We start from the raw sequence: 14,429 nt of genomic DNA, 5'->3' as shown, positions 1-14,429 counted from the left end.
TGGCCTATTTACACAGGTGCAGTGAGAATGTTCTAGACTTTCCAGACCTCCTTGGGTTAGCTTTCTTATTTTTTTAGATAGAGTCTCACTCTGTTGCCCAGGCTGGAGTGTAGTGGCATGATCTCAGCTCACTGCAACCCCTGCCTCCCGGGTTCAAGTGATTCTCCTGCTTCAGCCACCTGAGTAGGTAGAATTACAGGCGTGCGCCACCATGCCCAGCCAATTTTTGTATTTTTAATAGACATGGGGGTTTCACCATTTTGGCCAGGCTGGTCTTGAACTCCTGACTTCAAGTGATCTGCCCACCTTGGCCTCCCAAAGTGTTGGGATTGCAGGCATGAGCCACCGCACCTGGCCTGTAGCTTTCAAATCTAGAGTGCTGTGCAGCATTAAGCAACTGCCATGGCCCTGGAATTCGCTCCTGTCTGCATAGAAAATCTTAGCTGGGATTTTTAAAAGCCTCTTTTATCTGCTGGGAAACCGAGTTCAAGGAACTCACCTATGTATCTGTAACTTTGGATGGCTTCCTCGCTTGTCAAAGTTCCCTACATCAGTTGATGCTTGCTCCTGGCCTGCAGGAAACCACCTTTCCTACCACCTGTGAGGCTAGGACTCAAGGGCCCAGCATGTTCTCCTGCAGTAGCTTTGTGGCATCAATTCTGCATAAAAGTGGCTTATCCCACCTGATTAAATGAGACTCACCTCCAATTATGACAACCCCACAATAACCCTTATTGCTTAATGCTGTTTTATCCCAGCAAAAGAAGAAAAGTTCTCCATTGAATTTATGAAAATAACTATATTTCCATGAAAACTTAAGACTAAGTCATTTTCTGAGTTCTGGAGGATTAGTGAAAATAAGAAACTATTTTACAAATGTTTCTTTTCAATTGACAAAAGCAAAGTCTATTAAATTGTAGGTTAAAAAGGAAGAGAAGGAGCTTCCTCACAGATCTAGAAATGAAAGAACATCAAAGCAACATCAGCAATATTCCAAAAAATAACCAAGACAAAATTGCCTCATTCAATCCTAAGTAATAATTCCTGTTCTCTGGATCCAGTCAAGAGAGAACTTTTAGGGAGCCTCTGCTCTGAGCTTAGAGGCCTAGAAGTCATGACTCCGTCTGATGGATGATCTGAAGGTGGCCTAAGTGAGGTCCGCTCAGGAGCGTGTCCCCACGAGGTGATTCACTGTAGCATCCTCAGCTTAGAGCCCCTGAACGTCCTCTTGAGCCTCCGAGGCTGCCCCTTGTGGAAGGCACAGCCGCTCACCAGTGGCTTACAGCAGAGTCCCAGGTGCACATCAGAGTAAATACAAAACTACTGGTAGTTGACTGTTGGTTAATTTATTACAGCAACCGCAGGAAAGTAAGATTCTCTACTGGGAAAAAACTATTTCATAAGCATTTTGATCAGTGTCTCACTAAAGGTAAAGCATACAATGGATGGCGACGAGGGCACTGGCAAAGCTTCAGGGCCTTCCTACAAAGTGTGCAGTGTCTGAAATATTTATAATGAGTTTACTGATACAAACTTAACCTAGGGAGGCTGAGCATCTCTTCAGATGCTGATTAAAGAATAACAAACATAATTACTTCTGGCCTCTCTTGCTCTTGCTTCATAGGGTGAAAGTACAAATCTCGTGAATTTCCAGGGGCCCTCTGGGAAGTTGAACTAAAAGAATGTTTTAGTTCAAGATAAAAAGTTTTCTTTTACTCTTTCTATATTTAGGATCTGATCTCTAGAAGGAAAAATCAAAAGAGTTGTCAGAGAAGATTTAGGCACTTGACTCAGAGTGTATCATGGGTGCTGAAGAAATAATTCTTGCTTACTCTTTTAGTAATGCAAACAAATGTAAAAGTAAACAGAAGGTGACATGAGTTTAAAGAATCATCTCTTTCACAAGTGAGTTTTTGTATTGTTTTGTTTAAATACTCAAGGACTGAATAAAGTCAGCATAAGGCACAGAAATTTTTCTGGCAAGACACACACTTTTGCTGTCAGGCAGACCACAAGGAAGGTAAAGAATAGCATTTGTGCTGCAGGTCAGTGGTCCCCAGCCTTTCTGGCACCCGGAACTGGTTTCATGGAAGACATTTTTTCCACAGACTGGGGTGGGGGGATGGTTTCTGGATGATTCAAGCACATTACATTTATTGTACACTTTATTTCTATTATTATTACATTGTAATATATAATGAAATAATTATACAACTCACGATAATATAGAATCAGTGGAGGCCTGAGCTTATTTTCCTGCAACTAGATGGTCCCATCTGGGGGTGATGGGAGAGAGTGACAGATTGTCAGGCATTAGATTCTCATAAGGAGCATACAACCTAGATCCCTTGCATGCACAGTTTACAATAGGGGTTCACACTCCTGTGAGAATCTCATGCCACCGTGACAGAAGGCAGAGCTCAGGCAGTACTGTGAGTGATGGGGAGCAGTTGTAACCACCGCTTATCTCCTGCTATGTGGCCCGGTTCCTAACAAGCCATGGACTGTTGCTGGACCATAGCCCGGGGATTGGGGACCCCTGCTGTAGATGAAGGCAGTGACCAGTAAGCCAAGGCGGCAAGCCCATCAAAAGTGAGGAAACTTTGCTAAGATCTAAGATACTTCATATCTCTTTTCAGACTCAGGTATTATAAACCAAGGCAAATAACATTCACTTCTTTAGACCTTCATTCACTGTGTTCATTCATATTCTGGAACAAAACTACTTTTCATTGCATGACAAAACAGAAGCACGCACACAGAGTTTTATTTCTTTGTCACTATTGCTTCGTGTACCAACCACCTATATGAAAGATAATTTTCATCCAAAGTAACCAACTTCTATTTCACAGAAAAAGCTGAGGAGGTGGCAGAAAATTGAGAGCTGCCCTACGCGAGCATTTCTGCAGGTGAGCAGATTGCAGGAGGGCACAGCCACTTGCCTCCAGATCCACACGGGCCTCTTACTCCTTCAAGTGGCAAACATGAATATGTCCATCAACACAACTCAAAGATCCAGGCTTTCTGCAGAATATAAAAATAAGAAGCAAAAGTGGATAAGCCTAAAAGTAGGCTTAGCAATCCATGTTTTAGTGTTATATCTTACTTCGTTTATCTAGGTATCTGATGATTATTTATTAATTAACTCCATTCAGGGCCAGGTTCTGATTTATCTGAAGATTCCAGGTTCTAAGTTATCTAAAGATCTTGGAAATTTATTTAATTGGATAAATTATACTACAAAACATAGGTTGAGGTAACAGATGTGTCTAAATAGTGATTCAATTTAGAGTAATACCAATATTCAGTTTTCATAATAGCGACATTGTATTAGACTAATGTTATCTTTTTGATAAACTATTTAAGAAGACCAGATTATTCTCTTCATGAGAGATTCGATCAAATACACAATTGAATTATACTTAACACTGTAAATCAAAGACAAGACCAATCTGTTTTTTAAAAACCAAAATTATTAAGCTAGTTTGACTTGCCACAGATTTACCTTAGTTACAGGAACTTGGTTTTATAAAATGTATTTAAGGTAGCAGTTTCTGTATGAAGGATATTTTAAAAAGCCTAACACATTGAAAGCACTAGAAGCTAGAAATATGAGATATATAAGATATATAAGTGCCTTTTTTCCTATAAACTAGTTAGAACAGAGCTCCTTTGATTTAAGAGACATAACTAATTTATTAATTTATTTCACACTCACATATCAAGGAATCAAGGCTTTTCTCAGTTATAGACTTGCAGACACATGGATCACAGATCAAGACATATGGAGAGATTTTGGCTTTGGCCCTGCAAATTCAGCCACAGGCCAGAAGTAAGCAACACACCCTCTTACCAATCCCAAGTCTCAAAGCGCTGTGCTTTGCAGCGGGCACTAAATTTCTAACTGACTGGAGCTCAAAATAAACAAACAAGAAAGGACCAACAAACCGGATTTCCTGTTGTCTCTTACTCGAAAGGAATTAGATCTATGTCATCCATCTACAGAGATGACTAAATGGTCAGGCCAAAAACCAAATTCTCAATCACTGTTGTCAAGAATAAGGAATAACTTATAGTCAGGAATAAACCAGAAATAAAACCACAGACACAAATTCAGTAAAGATTAGAAAAATAAAACTAGAGAAACAGAGAGTAAGTAAAATTAAAGTTCTGTGGCTGCTTGGAAGTCACCCTGGGAGGTGAGGGAGGACAGAGCTGAGGCTCTGGTGGCATCTGAAGTGCCTTTTGGCAACTGTGCGGCTCATCTGGCTCTGGCTGGTGAATCTACTGTGTATCTCATAGGACCAATAAAACTGCTAGAGGGTCATTTCCAAAAAGGTAGGATCATGACTCCCCTATAAATATACAATGAATACATGTCAAATATTTTGATTAACTAGTTAATTAACAAGAGAGCCCGTTCAAATATTTATCTCCCCTGTTGGATAAAATCCATTTGCATTGCTGTGAACACCTTTTGCATTACCACGGACAGAAAATGTCTGTATCACCCTCAGCCCTCCACACATTAGTTTCCGTCTCTACAGTGTTGCCAATTGGCCCAACTAAACAGTCAAAGTTGCGCACTCCCATAGAATCAGACAATTCCTGGAAGGTCCACTAGACAACAGCCGAAATTCCGTGGAAAGGATCCCTGCCATCTTTTTTCTCCATTACAAGGTCTTTTTCCTGGGACAAGGATGTTAGAAGTGCATCAGTCACCGAGCAGAGGCCAGTAACCAGGAGTGGCAGCTGCTTAACAATTTTTTTCATACAGGTAGGTGCCATGGCTCTGAGTGTTGTCCAGAGTGGGCTGAATCCCTGGCTCCTCCGAGTTGACCTCTTTTTTCCTGGGGAAAGAGACTAAAAGTGTTGGTGAGAGTGGGGTCCGAGAGGGGTGGTAGTGGAGGGGGACATTGCCTGAGGACACAGGCTTGCGGCTTCCTGTAGGAATGTACACTTGATTTTTCTATTTCCCTAGTTTTTCTGTGAAGTTGCCTGGAACATTCACAAATAAAATTTTATCTTGGGCTGGGCACGGTGGCTCACGCCTGTAATCCCAGCACTTTGGGAGGCTGAGGCAGGCAGATCACTAGGTCGGGAGATCGAGACCATCCTGGCTAACACGGTGAAACCCTGTCTCTACTAAAAATACAAAAAAAACTAGCCGAACGTGGTGGTGGGCACCTGTAGTTCCAGCTATTCGGGAGGCTGAGGCAGGAGAATGGCTTGAACCCGGGAGGCAGAGCTTGCAGTGAGCCAAGATCGTGCCACTGCACTCCAAAAAAAAAAAAAAAAAAAAAAAAAATTTATCTCGAATGTGTTGGAGGAGTTGGCACAGAATTAAATACTATAATGATTTTTAAAAAATGAATATGCTTTTTTCCTTCTTGCAGAAGTGATTTTAAAAGTTCTCAACAACCAAAACAGCACAGGCAGCGACAATCAAGCTCCAGCACTGACCAATGAGAATCGATGTGAGCTGTGAGCACACTCACTCAAGTCAACTAGTCTATTTCCTTCCTGTACATTTCAGCTTGCTCCTTCCAGGAAAACCAGAAAATGCCCTAAGTGAGGACAGCCTCGGTAAATATCTCCTCTATGTTCTTTGAGGTCCATTTATCTATGTTTTACTGTATATTTTAAAATATGGATTAACACTTACCTGCTAGTTTGCAGTTCAAATGAAGTACAGTGAATAGCAGTTAATTGCATGTCTGAAAACCCTCTCTTCAGACTGATCATCTTCTATGCGCTGTGTGGCTTTCTCATCCCCTATTGTCCACTCTTGTGCTGTTTCCAGTTTTAACTATTACAAACGTCACATCTGTAAGTTATTCTCTGTTTATATCTTATTTCCTCAGGATAAATTTTCCAAAATGGAATTGCTGGAACAAAGGGCATACATTTAAAAAATGTAACCATTTTATTTTAGAACACTTTGAGATCTGTAGGAAAATTATGAAGATGGTATGGGAGCAGTCCCATATAACCTGCATCCAGTTTCTTCTCTTATGTACATCTTATATTAGTAGGATTCATTTGTTACAATTAATGAGCCTATACTGATATGTTATTTATTTATTTGACACCAGGTCTTGCTCTGTTGCCCAGGCTGGAGGGCAGTGGTGCGATCTTGGCTCACTGCAATCTCTGCCTCCTCGGCTCAAGTGGTTCTCCCACTTCAGCCTCCTGAGTAGCTGGGGCTACATACCTGTGCCACCATGCCTGGCTAATTTTTATATTTTTTATAGACATGGGGTTTCACCATATTATCCAGGCTGGTCTCGAACTCCTGGACCCAAGCAATCTGCCTGCCTTGGCCTCTCAAAGTGCTGGGATTACAGGCGTGAGCCACTGCGCTGGGCCCTGATACATTATCATTAACTGAAATCCATACTTTATTCAGATTTCCTTAGTTTTTCCTTAATGCCCTTTTTCTGTCCCAGGACCCCATCCAGGATCCCATACTATGTGTGGTCATCACTTTTCCTTAGCTTCTCTGGGCTGTGATAGTTTCTCAGACTTCCCTTGCTTTTGATGACTTTGATAGTGTTGAAGGGTCAGGTCATTTTACAGAATGTTCCTCAAGTGGGATTTGTTTGGTGTTTTTTCTCATGGTTAGGTTAGGGTTTGGTGTTTTGGGATTGAAGACCACTGAGGCAAAGTTAACATTTTCTTCCCTTCTATCAAGGGTGCATAGTGTCAACATGGCTTTTTACTGTTGGTGTTGATCTTGGTCACCTGGTTGAGATAGTGTTTAGTTTTTCCCTCTCTACCCCTTTCCACCCTGTGCTCTCTGGAAGGAAGTCACTACGCACACCCACACTTATGGGGTGGGAACTTAATGTTCCATCTTCTTGAGGCAGAGGTATTATGCAAACTTTTTGGAATGTGTCTGCGTGATTTTTCTCTGTTATCTCTCATTTATTTATGTATTCAATTGTTCATTTATATATCAGAATGGACCCAGGGTTATTGATCTTATACTCTGGGTTATAATTGAATGCTTTTTTTTTTTTTTTTTTTTTTTTTTTTGCTTAAATTGTTCCAGCTTTCACAATGGGAGCTCTTTCAATTGACTCTTTCGTCCCTTGCCAGGCCCCCATCATTGTGGCATATATATATATTTTCTTACTTTCTGGCACTATAAGATGCTCCAGGAAACATATTTCTTGCCTCAGTTCTAGATCCAGGAGCCCAGAGTACATCTTTTTAAAGGTTTTTGATACACGTTGCCAAATTATCCACCAAAAAGCTTACAGAAAGGGAACAAGCCAGCCAGCAATGTGTGAGTGCTTATTTCTCATTACACTGCAATGATCTAAAAATAATATTTTGTCACTCCTTTGATTTGATTCCTTTAATAATTAGTGACTCTCTTTAATTTTTTAAAGTTTATTAGTGATTTGTGATTTGGTAAATTGTCTTTTCAGGTTCTTAACCCATCTTTCTCTCAGAGTGTTCACTTGTATCTTAACATTTTCATAAGAACTCCATATCTAGAATGTATATTAACCTGTGATTATCACATAAAATACAAATATTTGTCCTAGTATCTTATTTGCCTTTTGAAATTACAGACTTTCATTCTACTATAAAGACACATGCACACGTATATTTATTGCACAACTATTCACGGTAGCAAAGCCTTGGAACCAATCCAAATGCTCATCAGTGATAGACTAGATAAAGAAAATATGGCACATATACACCATGGAATACTATGCAGCCATAAAAAAGGATGAGTTCCTGTCATTTGCTGGGACATGGATAAAGCTGGAAGCCATCATTCTCAGGAAACTAACACAGGAGCAGAAAACCAAACACCGCATGTTCTCACTCATAAGTGGGAGTTGAACAATGAGAACACACGGACACAGGGAGGGGAACATCACATACTGGGGACTGTCAGGGGGTGGGAGGCAAGGGGAGGGATAGCATTTGGACAAATACCTAATGCATGTGGGGCTTAAAACCTAGATGATGGGTTGATAGGTGCCGCAAACCACTATGGCAGATGTATACCTATGTAACAAACCTGCACATTCTGCACATATATCCAGAACTTAAAGTAAAATAAAAAAAAGAAATTATAGATTTTAAAATTTAAAAACAATAAAATACTTTTAATATGGGACATTTAAAACATATACAAAAGAGGATAATGTAATGAAGAACCTCATGTACATATTCCCCAATTTCAATAATTATGAACATTTTGTCATCTTTACCTGACCTACCTCTTCTCTCACATTATTTTTTTTAAACTGGAGTCTTTTCAAGTAAATCCCAGACAGTATGCCACTTTGCTTGTAAATACCACAGTATGTATCTTTAATTAACTAGAGCATTTTAAAAACAAGACCGCCACACATTATCACACCTATCAACATTAAATTAGTTTCTTAATATCATCTAGTACACAATTAACATTCAAATTCTCAAAAAGGTCTTTCAGAGTTATTTTGTCTCAATCAAGATCCAAACAAGACCCATACATTGTTTGGTATATCTTAAATATCCTTTGTTCTTTTTGCTTTATTCTTTATTATTTGTAGATGCCACTGGTTCACTGGAGAAACTGGTTCATTGGATCTGTAGAATGGCCCTTATCCTGGATTTTGCTGATTGCAGCCTAGAGGGCTTTTAATACTTATTCTGCTGTGCCTCATATTTCCTATAAATTGGTGGTTAGATCCAGAGACTTGATTAGATTTAGGTTCACTTTTTAAGGCAAGAACACTTCCTAGGCGGCGCTGTCACTTTCTAATGGGTCCCATCAGTGAGACTCATCATATTTGTTCTACTTTTAGTGATGATAAGATTGATTAGCAGGTTCAAGTGGGGGTCCACCTGTCCCCCCATTGCAAGCTTCTTCATCAAGTTTACCTAATTGGCTGGTGTGGTGGTGCACGCCTATAGTCCCAGCTACTTGGGAGGTTGAGATAGGAGGATCCCTTGAGCCCAGGAGTCCTGGGCCAGCCTGGGCAACACAGTGGGACCCTGTCTCTTAAAAAATTTTTTACCTTATCAACTCTTTGGCCCCTCTAAAATATAATTTTGAAGAGGAGGACAGAATGAATGCTTGATTTTTGTCCCTTCACCAATTTTAGAGTAATGTGTTAATGTCCTAACAAATTCCAGTGATGACCAAAGAGTTTTAGAAATGTTATTATAACTCATGGAGTTTTATATATCTGTTATGCTTCATTCCATTTCAATCACTTGAGTTTTTGGTGCTCAATGATCCCATCTTAGGGCAGTGGGAGCCCTTTCAAATTGAATCGTGTGTGTGTGTGTGTGTGTATGTGTAGTATGTGTATGTGTGTGTGTGTGTGTGTGTGTATACATATATGCATTCAAAAATGTATACGGAAATGCAAAAGGCCAAGCCAAGCCACATTTTAAAAGAATAAGGTGGGAGAATTGAATCACCACACATCAAGACCTATTTCAAAGCTATGGTAATTAAGCAGCATGTTTTTGATCATAGACATACAGATGATTGACTCAAAATATAGGCTTCTGATACAGACCCACACATTAATAGACCTTTGGTTTATGATCTTGTAAATTACAAGCTTCTCAATAAATTGACAATAGAAATCCATGGGAAAAAAACTGGAATCCCAACTCATGTCATAATCTATTCTAGATGTATTAAAGGCTTTAATATGGAAGGTAAAGCTAAAGATTTTAGGGAAAAAGCTGAATATCTTTGATATCTTTTAGTATCTTTGATATTTTGGTTTTTTTTACTACCTTTTAATAGTGAAAAATTTCTTAAACAAGAAAGATAAAAAGTATTATTAACTCTAGAACGGGAAAATAAGATAAACTGAGGTATTTTTAAAGTTGTATTGAGAGACCTGAGACCAGTGCCATCTGCACACTCTGTTTTCAGTTCGTGATTGGGCAAGTAAATGCATTGAAAACTCAACTTTCAGAAACTTTTATGTCAATTTGACAGTGTATTTTCCTTCCCTTCCTGCCTGCCTGCCTGCCTGCCTCCCTGCCTCAATGTATTTTATGTCTGCTTACTCTACTGATTAAAAAAATGGGGCTTAGCCTGGGGACAGTGGCGCATGGCTGTAATCCCAGCACTTTGGGAGGCTGAGGCAGGCTGATCACTTGAGGCCAGGAGTTCGAGACCAGCCTGGCCAACATGGGGAAACCCCGTCTCTACTAAAAATACAAAAATTAACCGGGCATGGTGGTGCCGTGCCTGTAGTCCCAGCTGCTCGGGAGGCTGAGGCAGGAGAATCATTTGAACCCGGGAGGCAGAGGTTGCAGTGAGCTGAGATTGTGCCACTGCTCTCCAGCCTGGACAACAGAGTGACTCTGAAAAAAAAAAAAAAAAAAAAAAAGCGGGAGAGAGTGGGCTTAGGTTGCGAATGCCATTAAATTTTTTCAACAGTTTAATGTTTGAGCATTTCAATGTGCCATTGATTGAAATAAAACAAACAGACAAACCAAAACTGGTCCACCGTCACAGATAATTTAAGACATACTGAAATAGACAACATGAAATTCAAGAAATCAAGGAGTTGAGAAATGCTACTAATGAAAAAACAACATAGACGTGAAAATTGCAACACATTAACTTCAAAAGAATAGAAGAATCAGTTCAAATAAATCAAGAAAATGGGCAAAAACAGTGAACAGATACTTTACATAAGGATTTCCAATACCCTATCAGTGCTATCTTCCGGGAAATGAGCAGGAAGCCACAGGAAGCTGCAGCGTCAGCCGATCAGCAAGGGTTAAAGACGTCTCGCAATCCTGAAAGTAAGCAAGTACGCTGACCACGCTGTCTCTAGAACGCGCTGATTGGAGAGTGAGCCACTCAAGACCTCTAAAAACCACTCAAGCCCCGGGCAGCATCCACCGACGATAAACCTTTCTGCGCCCCTAGCAGCAATGCACGCCTAGCCCTGAGCACCAATAAGGATGCTCAGGCAGGACCCGGATGGCGAGGCGGGGACCTTCGTAGCGGCGCCACTGGCTGCGGCTGCAGAGTGAGAACAAGCAAACGCCCTCCACCGGCAGGGTGGAAGGAAAATGGAGTGCGTTGGCGCTGCGGAGGAGTCACTGCGGAGGAGTCACTGCGGAGGAGTCACTGCGGTGAGGATGGCCCGGACACCGCTTTGGGCACCCGCAGGCGCAGCTAGCCGGTGGGGCGCTCCTGGGTCTCCTCCGGCTTCCGCGGGATATCTGCAGGGCGACTCCCTCCAGATTCAGTAAACGTCCTGCTGGGGGAGTCCTTCCCCTGCAAAAGGCCCGCCCCTGCCTCCCATGTCGTGGAGTTAGAGGCAGGGTCCCTGAAAGGGTCTTGGGGTTGGAGGAGTCCTGTGAGGTCACCGAATGAGTCAGGGTCTGGCCTGGATCCCAGGCCCAGGGGTCCCGAGGCCCTGGGGCAGCTGGGTAGCTCTGCTGGCCGCCCTGTGCGGGGACTCTCTACCTATGCAGGTCTGGTCGGACCTGGAGGCAGCGAGTTCTGCTGCTGCGAAGATTCCCAAGGGCCGGTTGGGGAGGGGCTACACAATCCTGGACCTCGCGGGAGTACAGGACCCGCAAAGGCAGGGGAGTCGGATCACGTGCCAAGAGCATCCCGGGGTCCCGGCTGCTGGCTTGGCTGCCCTGGTCATCGCTGCGGTTATGTGCCGTTGCTACCGCAGAGCAAGCGGCCCCGGTTCTTGAACCACACCTGCACTTGACGCTCCTGCAAGTTGAGTCTGACAGCCAGGGCCCCCGCTCCTTGTGGGCTGTTACCTGCTCTTTTCAGCCTGTCTCCAGCTCCGGCGGCTTTCCCTTACTGTAGACTGCACTTCCTGCCGCCGCCTCCTGGGAAAGCGTGGGATGGTGGGGGATAACTAGGTTCTGGCATCCTCACTCCTTCTGCCCACAAGCGATGGGATTTAAATCGCACTGTCCATGCTGTGCTCATCGAGGCCCAACCTGCTTTTACTAGGACCCTCCCTGCAGTCCCCACTCCCTCCTCCCTACGAGTCTTGCAGTCATGGATTAATCCCTTCATTACTGACCAGCTGCTGCAGGCGGGCCCTGTGTCGTCCTGTATCACTTTAACGTGACCTCATTAGTCTTTGATTTCTCCTTCACTTTCTGGTACAATAAGAGACTTGTATCCAGTCTCCTTTTGTACATTTTTTGCCCTAGACTTAGAATCAGCCAATTTCATTGGTAAATGTTATCTAGAGAGTTCAGCCGTGGAAGTGTGCTCATTGTTACTGGGTTTTCATTGCTTCTGGGTCTTTTCAGTGGACAGAACTAGAAAATATGTATTTTTTTAAAGAGTAAAACACAATGTGAGTTCATACTGCAATTCCCAATTCACTTTTAAGAGTACAAGATTTTTACTTAAACTTCCTTGATTTTATGCTATGTCATTTTTATGCTGAAAATTATGGTTCCCAATGATGGAAACATAGTCATTTAATAAAAATGTCAATACTAATATATGGCTACTGAATGCCGTTTATGATTTCTTCCCTTTTTTCTTTTCCTTTTTTTATTGTCCGTAGCATATCTCTCACTTGGGATGTATAGTCAAAATGCTGTGTTTTAAAGCCACTTTAAGTAATTGTTTGCTTTATGTGGTTATGCCACACACTTTATATGCAGGAAGGCTCATTCATTTCAGTTTACTTTAATTTTTAAAAATCACATAAAATACTTATCGTCCTCCCAAACTCTCTATTTATCCAGTGACAGTCACAGAAATCTTGCTTCTGTAACTTCCCGTTCACCCTGTTTCTTTTTCTTCCCAATAGATAACCATTAAAACAGTTTGGTTTTGGGTTTATCTGCCCATGGTTTCTTTTGATAATATCAATTAATATCTATCTATCCACTGTGAACTGAATTGTATTTCCCCAAAATTCATATGTTGAGGTGCTAAGCCCCAGTGTGATGGTATTAGGAGGTGGGGCCTTCAGGAGGTGACTGGGGTTAGATGAGGTCATGAGGATGGGGCCCTCATGTTGGGATTAGTGTCCTTATAAGAAGGGACACCAGAGAGCCTGCTTGTTCTCTCTCTTCACCATGCGAGGGCACAGTGAGCTGTCTGCAAGCCAGGGAGAGAGCCCTCATCCAGGAACAGAATCTACTGGCAGCTTGATCTTGGACTTTCAGCTTCCTGGAGTGTGAGAAATAAATCCTTGTTGTTTAGGTTACCCAGTGTATGGTGTTTTGTTGTGGTAGTCCCAGCTGACTAATGCTCTACTATCTAGCTACCTCTCTGTCATCTATTTCCCCATCACCTACCTAAAAATTACCAGTGATAAATATTACTGTTTGCTTCTTTCGTTTGCTTATTTATTTTTCCCCATATCAGTATATAGAGACACTTCTCATTCCTAATTATAGCTGCTCCATATTCCATTGTGTGGATGAAGGATAGTTTATTTAATCAGTCAGTCCTGTGTACTGTTTTAAACCTTCATTGAGACTGTTTTTCTTACCATTTCAGTCATTTAAATAATATTTGAAAATGAAAAACTCAAATAAATAATAAAAAAATCCTCCCACAGTTTATTTTTTAAAATTTAACTTTTGTTTATCAGAAGTCCTTAAATGAGGCATTTAAAAAAATTCTGAGAGCCCACAGTTATGAGCGTGCATGAGGCAACCGCAGTTGCCATCAGGTGAGAATGCCCCCTGCTGGCTCTTCATGTATGACCCCAGGCTCCCTCAAGCCACTCACTGCTGTGCGGAGTGTTCCCCGGCCACCAGTTATCTGCCCCGCCGTGCGCTGATAATCTCACATGGTACAAATATACTGTTGAGCTAAATTAGGGTCTTGTAGAAGGTGCAAAGTTTTCTGAAGCAGTTAAATGTGACTTTGGTGAAATCCTCTGTGGAACAGGCACATCAGAATGGAACAATTTGGCCAGGTACTGTGGCTTATGCCTGTAATCCCAGCACTTTGGGAGGCCGGGGCGAGAGGATCACTTGAGGTCAGGAGCTTGAGACCAGCCTGGCCAACATGCCAAAACCCTGTCTCTACTAAAAATACAAAAATTAACCTGGTATGGTGGTATGTGTCTGTAGTCCCAGCTACTCAGGTGGGTGAGGCAGGACAATTGCTTGAAGCCAGGAGGTGGAGGTTGCAGTGAGCCGAGATCATGCCACTGCATTCCAGCCTGAGTGACAGAGTGAGACTCCATCTCAATTAAAAAAAAAAAAAAAGAACAATTTGAATATCAAAGCCATGAGGCCTGGGATAGGGTATGATTGTACAGGACAAATTGAACATGAAGCCAGGAACACTTGGTCGCACTCAATACTGTCTGCACATACTTTGTAGAAAAAATCATATCTTGACTCCCTGTTCATTCTAAGAGTTAAATGTAATCAACTCATGAGCTCTAACTTGGAGTTGAAAGGAAATACAGAGTAGAGGAACA

The 14,429-nt window shown here is 41.9% G+C and overlaps 1 long non-coding RNA gene across 1 annotated transcript; it reads right to left on the bottom strand.

The window, feature by feature from the left end:
* Nucleotides 1–2,149: 2,149 nt before the first annotated feature.
* On the bottom strand, nt 2,150–13,964 carry LOC129532049 (uncharacterized). The gene is made up of 2 exons (XR_010129540.1): nt 5,666–13,964; nt 2,150–4,863 (listed from the first exon to the last, which is right to left on the bottom strand). It is a non-coding gene; the product is annotated as an uncharacterized lncRNA (long non-coding RNA).
* Between the last annotated feature and the right edge of the window lie 465 nt (nt 13,965–14,429).

The sequence above is a fragment of the Gorilla gorilla genome, chromosome 11 (assembly GCF_029281585.2).
Source record: "Gorilla gorilla gorilla isolate KB3781 chromosome 11, NHGRI_mGorGor1-v2.1_pri, whole genome shotgun sequence".
Classification (NCBI taxonomy): Eukaryota; Metazoa; Chordata; class Mammalia; order Primates; family Hominidae; genus Gorilla; species Gorilla gorilla.
This window is presented reverse-complemented; position numbering and strand designations above follow the sequence as displayed.